The following is a 6,656-nucleotide window of genomic DNA, read 5'->3' on the forward strand; positions in this document are numbered from 1 at the left end:
CCCGACTTGCTCTTGTTGGTTGTTGCCGAGAGCGTCGTCGTCGTCGATAAAACTGATGCGACACATTTTGCTTCGCGCAGACCAAGCAAAAGGAAATTAAATCTCTGGCTTTTCGCAAGCAGGGCGTGGTTCGTCGGTGGTTTTTTGCCGAGCTGGACGCCGCACGCCGCTTTCGCAACAACTCCTGTCGCCGACAGCCTCTCCAGATAAATTAAAAATAAAGTCTTTTTACTACCCGAGCCGTGCAGATTGCGCGTTTTTTTTCTGCAAGTCGGCGGCGTGTTTTCGGAATTGCATTTCGTCTGCGTGTAATGACTCGGCGCAAATGGCTTCTGACCGCACGCAGTAATGTTACTAGCTCTGCGAAAGGATGAATTCTGAGAAGTCTATTTGGTCATAAATGCGGCTTATATGGAGCAAGTTTTGGAACAGAGGAACGGAAGGCGGTGTTTTACGCCGACTTGACGAACTCTGCCTGGCTGCGATGAGAGTTTTATTGCTTGATGGTTTCCAACGTTGCTTCACATGATGCGTATAACAATGATTAAAGGAATGGTAACTGCGTAGGAACTGTATTCTAAATTAGAGTTCAATTCTGTTTTAACAGTTTAATTTTAAATAGAGAGGTTCAAAATAAATTAATTTCAGTCTGCTATTGAAATTATTAGATACATTAACTCTCTAGCAAAGTGTTTCTATGTTTTGATTGAGACTGATTATGCATGGAAAAAAAATTTACAGAAATTGCAGATAATTTTGAAAATGGAACATATCTCATCTGCTAGCGATTTATTGAACAAATTAGACCATCTTTGAATTCCTATTGCTGTGCCCGATCGGATGAGCATTAAATAAAAGGTCCTCAGTGGATCATTTTGCTACACTTTTTTTACATTTTGGTAGTTTTTTCTGTAATTTTAATGCCAACATATTATGTACCTAAAAACCACCCTCAGAAACGCAAATTTTAAATTGTGAAAAAAAAGATTGCGGCATATTTCTCTTCCATTTTCGAGAAGATAAATTTAAATAAAACACGAATTTTTCGATTTTAGCAAACAGTGTAACTGCAAAATCTCGGGTTCTAACCGTCACAATTCGCACATCAATAGACTCGTCCTTACCTTCCCTAGTGAACAGAAGGGGTTTGATGTGCCAAAACTATGCCTCCATCGCCAATTAACCAAAATTTAATTTATACGATGAAAAAGGAAACTATTATAAAATATTTTCCCTTGCTTTATAAATTGCTTTTTGCTGCAAGAAATGTTGCTTGTTGTTGTTACCTTGAAAATTATTTTATTTTTACCACGAATAAAAATTGTTCTTTAAAAATAATACACAACACACAATTATGTTGGAAAAATACCTATGGTTATTTCACAGCATCCAAACAGCTATTCACACTGCGTAGTTCGGGATTAGGCTCAAGTTTCGAATTTCGCTCCCACGTGGAAGCAAAAGCCTGTTTGCGGGTGAACACCTTCAAAGAACGCACCGTCGCTCGGGCCCTGAGGGATACGCAAGCGTTACACTCGCATGTACACAAAACAAAATTAAACCAGTCCCTGCGCCACACAATAAGCCGGCGTTTATTTGTTCCTTTGCCGATTGTTTTTCGACCGCCGCAATAAAATTTCCCCGCCGGCGAAAATGGGGGAAAAGGGACGCTCGGGAAATTTGCATCTCAGCACTTTTCGCAGCCCGAAAATGGCTGCCGGCGATAAATCACGCACTTTGGCACACACAAGTGTGCATGCAACCCGATCCGCGCCCCTGATCAACCGGTTGCATATATATTTTTATAACGAGCCCAAGGGACCGCCGCGTGCCACCGCCGGGCGGTCGCCATTAAATTTAATTGTAAGGCGAGCTGCGATTTGCTTGTTATCGGAAGACAAAGCTTTTTCCTGGAAAACAGCGTGTTTTCACAGATCACCATGTTTTTTGGCAGAGTCGTCGCGCATTTTTTTACGAAATTCACAGTGACTGCACCGTCTGAAAAGGCAGCACTTCATTGTGCCGACGCATAATAACTTTCTCCGGCTGGCGCATTTTTTTCTCTACACAGCAAGAGGACGAGGGTTGTTTTTTTCCCTGACTGAAAAGTCACTTCCTCTCGACGAGTTTTTGAATTAGTCGGATGCATAAATTACTTTCCATTCATATTAAGATTTAGTTTTTAGCAAGCTGGGTGATGAAAATGTAAAAGGAAATTAGTCTGCTGTGCAGTCGTCGTCGTCGGCCCAGCCAGCCAGCCAGCCAGCCAGCGAGAGTCATAAATCAAGTCGAGCAAAATGCGGCCGCCGCTTTTATAATGGGCTTGTAATTTTCCAAGCGGCTCTCTCTGACTTGACTTTTGCAGCCTCGTTTGTGCCACGGCCGGAAGTTCGTCGGCCACAGCAACCGGCGCAGCGAGTGAGACTCTTTCGCTCACTCGCTCTCTCATACCAGTGTGTGTACAAACACACAAAGCGAAAAAGAGTTGAAAAGGGCAGTGAAAATATATAGCAGTCCCTTAATCACTCGTGCGGAGAGACTTGTCAAGAGGGGACACTCGCTCAAAAATTAGCAGGAATGATGAGCGAAAAAGTGCGGTAGCTTGAACTGGTTCAAAAAGGAAAAATGAAAAGTTTTATTGGCTGCCAAAAAAATATTTTTGGAGTGACAATTTTTTTCTATTTTAAATAAAATGCAAATATAGATTCAATTGTGCCAACAGATTTTGGAATAAAAAAACCTTATCACGCACTTCTTTCCTTTTAACTAAAATTTGCAGTAGTATAACACTTAAAAAGCATAGCTCCTGCTGAGTAATTTAGTTCTGCTGTGTTGTTAAAAAACTCGCGAGACACTTAAATTTAAGGATGAGGAGCCGCGATCAGTGGAGAAAGTACTTAAATCTCGCGAGTTCTTTCTTGTCACGGTCAGCCCGGACGCGCTTTTTGCTCGGCTGCCCTGATTCTGACGTTGATAAATAAACTGCCCAGACCGTTGAGCCGGCGCTGCTGCTAATGCTCTCTTTTCGACGCTCGTGCCGAATTTGCTCGCGCGTTTTTACGCCGCACTTGCGCTCCATGCAGCAAAGAAACCCCCTTTAGATTCGATTGATTGCTATTTTTTTATTTGCTTCAAGCCTCGGAATTTCCAACATTATTCTATGTTTATTCTCACACTTTTTCATAAATACATTAATGTTATCACAAGTCAATTAAAAGGTGACTAAGACCCTGCCCTGAAGGACAAAGCCGAAGTGAGACCAGGCTCAAATATCATAAAAGACATCAAAAATAAATTACACATTAAAATCCTGCAATCACATACGCCTTGCAGATGGAAGGAAACTGTGCCGCAGAGCAGTCCTTCAATGCAGGTTGCATATCACTCATTCTTTCAGGACACGAAAGTCAAACAAATTTTTTACCGAGGTCGGTACGGGCCGGCGGCTGCAGCAGCCGAGGATGCAGAGGGTCGACGCCGCGGTCACGCGCCCTAGTGTGATTCATGTCACTGCGTCGAAGTCCGTAGACACATTTTGAAAAACAGGAGGTCGGTGTACATGAGCTGGGCTGGTACTGAGAGGAGATTTTGTCGGTGCGGCGGCGGGATGCGGTGGTCGTGAAACATGGAAAAAACAATATATTCAGAGAAAACAAGGGGTGGATGATGAGCATATTAAACAAATATGTACATTTTTGTTGTTTGCCATAATATTCCTTTAGGGTTACTGAGCAGTGGAATAATTTTCCCAGCCTTTTCAAGAACGTCCGTATCGATTTTCCCCGTCAGACCTCAAATATCATCTGTGGCAATAATTTTAGCGTGTGTGTGAATGTGTTTTAGTATATGCCGTGTACGACTAGACTATCTTTTGATTTTCCAACGTTTCAGCGACTCGATTGCTTGTATTGAGCCTTTTTTACTTCCATAAATGTATATGATTCAGTGAAAATAAACTTGTTAATGAATTTATCGTTTCGTTAAAATAATTTCGCAATTTGTAATTTTGTAATTTGTTTTGCTGTGGTTGACAGTTTGCAAATTGAAAAGTTTAGCTCGTCGAAAAGCGCAACTTTGATAAACGCAGTGACTGAGGGCGGTCAGGTCTTAACGATGCGAAAACGCACATTTGTCTCAAGAGGGATTAATTAATTTGCGGGCCGTTGTTGCGTAATTACGACCGAGATTTCCCAAGACAACCGACAGCAGCAGCAGCAGCAGCAGACTAGCCTGCGGGGCTAATAAATATTCAAAGGCAAACAGGGCTTTTAAGAGGCGATGCACTTGGAAAAGCAAAAGGGAATTGTTCCCGTCTCTTCGCGCACAAAGGCCAAGAAACTACACTTCTACACCGCCGTAAACATACATACGCGTATATATGCAAATATACTGCGCGTGGAGCTGTAAATCCGAAAGGGCGCGCACGAATCGGCGGCTCCCCGCGTCTAAAAGCATTTTCGGCAAAGCGTAGCGACGACGGGGAGTGCTTTATTGTGATTTATGACACACATCGCTGGAAATTATGACCTTCTGATGTGTTTTACAAACTTGCATTTTCATTTTGAGCTCATTAACTTTTTATTTGCTTATCTCATCCTCGTCTTCAGCAGGCCTTGACGCTTTTATTCGAATTTCATGCCCGACCCTTTTGGTTTTGAATTATGGCACTAATTTCTTCTTAAAAGTAGATTGCTTTGAAATTTATGTGCATAAATTCTGGGTTTAGGCGATTAACTGTTTCAAAATTAATTATGGCCAGAAACTGACGTACAAATTGCCATGGCAGTCAGATTTTCTAATTAGTTAGCAGCTATAGGATTTCTCTTGATTTTTGCTTTATATTATTAAGCATTTTTTAATTAAAGATATCAGAATTACCTTTTCATAAATGTACTTAATAGCAGAAAAATAAAAATTTCTTGGTCTTCAGGGTAATAAATGGTGGGGCTCTCGCTCAATCATCTTTGCAGGCGGCAGTTTAGCAATTTTTCCCCCAGAACAGTTTGTTTGCAAATTTATTTGCTCGGAAGATGGGTGGCATTATGATTCATCACCGACTGTGTAGCATTTCCTCCGAAATGGAGTATTTTTTGTTGTTGTCGGCACTCATTTCTCATCTCATCATCCGTCTGCATTGAAATTTGCCAGCCGTCGTCTTCGTGTGAATGAATGCGAGTGTATCTTTCTCTCTCCCCGCGTTCGCTGCTCTTTTCCTCTCGCTGCTCTCGTCATAAACAAAATAAAACACCAGCCGCCGGGCTCTTTAATCTGGTGAATTGCGAGTATGCGTAATGAAATTCTGCACCATCACGCTGCTGCTTTCGCGATGAGAAGAAAGACGCTTCCTTTCGTCGTCGCAAGTGAGAACACTGCCGCGTACAAGCACTCAAAAACTTAATGCATTAGCGACTCAATCAAGACACGCACCACTTTTTTGCCTGATGAACAATTCTACTCGCAATCCCATCGTTCTTCTTCATTTCCCTCCCTGCTGCGTTTTCTCCTCAGCAGCACCAATAAATGTCTTCATGACAGCATTTTTTTGCAAAAATTAATTCCAAAAAAAGCAAAAGAGGTAGAAATTATAGGCATGTTTTTTGCTTTTAATAAAATGCAGGGAAAATACACACACTGCTGTCTCCAAAAGAAGATCAAACGAACAACGTTGACCCCAAGACACTAGAGCAGTCTTCTAGGATTCATATTCTTGGATGTCCGGCCACAGAAATGTACTTTTTACATTTAGAGTGAATCCAATCCCGGTCCAAATTGGTCTTTTTGTGACCATAAAGAGAGATCATTAAATCGCTATGAATTCTCGTTCCCCTAATGGGCGTTGGAATTTCTCTTCATTATTAATTTTGCTCGTTTTGGCTAGTAAAATTGTTTTTTTTTACCTTGTTAGGTTTTACCTTGTTATGATCTCATTAATAAGAGACGGATCGAGGAATCCATTTTCTGGTTAATTGGCATGTTATAAATAATAAAAAAATAAAAAATTGATTATTTTAAAACATTTTATCTACCTGCTATCTCACAAAATCATTTGATAACGCAATTAAAATCGTCCAGACATTTAAAAAAGAGTGCTTCATAAAGCTAGTTCTTTTTACTTTTTATTGATGAGTAATTTCGTCATTTGTCATAATACGTTCTCTTAAAAGTAAAAAATGATTATTATTAGCTTCGCCTGTCTCACTCGGCCTGCATGTTTGCACTTAAAACACACTCCTGCAAAGACCAACGTTTAAGCTCATTAAATTACATTATGAAAATCGAGCATTTGCGTGCATTAAATCCTATTCTAGATTTAAATTCTATTGTGTCCTTTTCAGACTTAATAATGTTTGATAGTTATTAATATTTAAAAATCTCATGGGAGTCGATGAAGTTGTGCATTACAAATTCATCCCACGCTGCTTCTATCCTTTCAGTTATTTATATCTATTCATTTCAATAGTCTGAAAGATGAACGAACAGTCAAAATTATACCAGACTCAGAACCCTTTCGCAAATTAGGCCTGTGTGTTTTGAGGGCTGGAAATCGTTTCCTATTCACATTTCGCACTTATTACGGCTCTCTCTCTCTCTCTCTCTCTCTCTCTCTCTCTCTCTCGCTGGGATTGTAAATGAGCGCCGCGTGTTGCATAGATACG

The sequence above is a fragment of the Cloeon dipterum genome, chromosome X, assembly GCF_949628265.1.
Source record: "Cloeon dipterum chromosome X, ieCloDipt1.1, whole genome shotgun sequence".
NCBI lineage: Eukaryota > Metazoa > Arthropoda > Insecta > Ephemeroptera > Baetidae > Cloeon > Cloeon dipterum.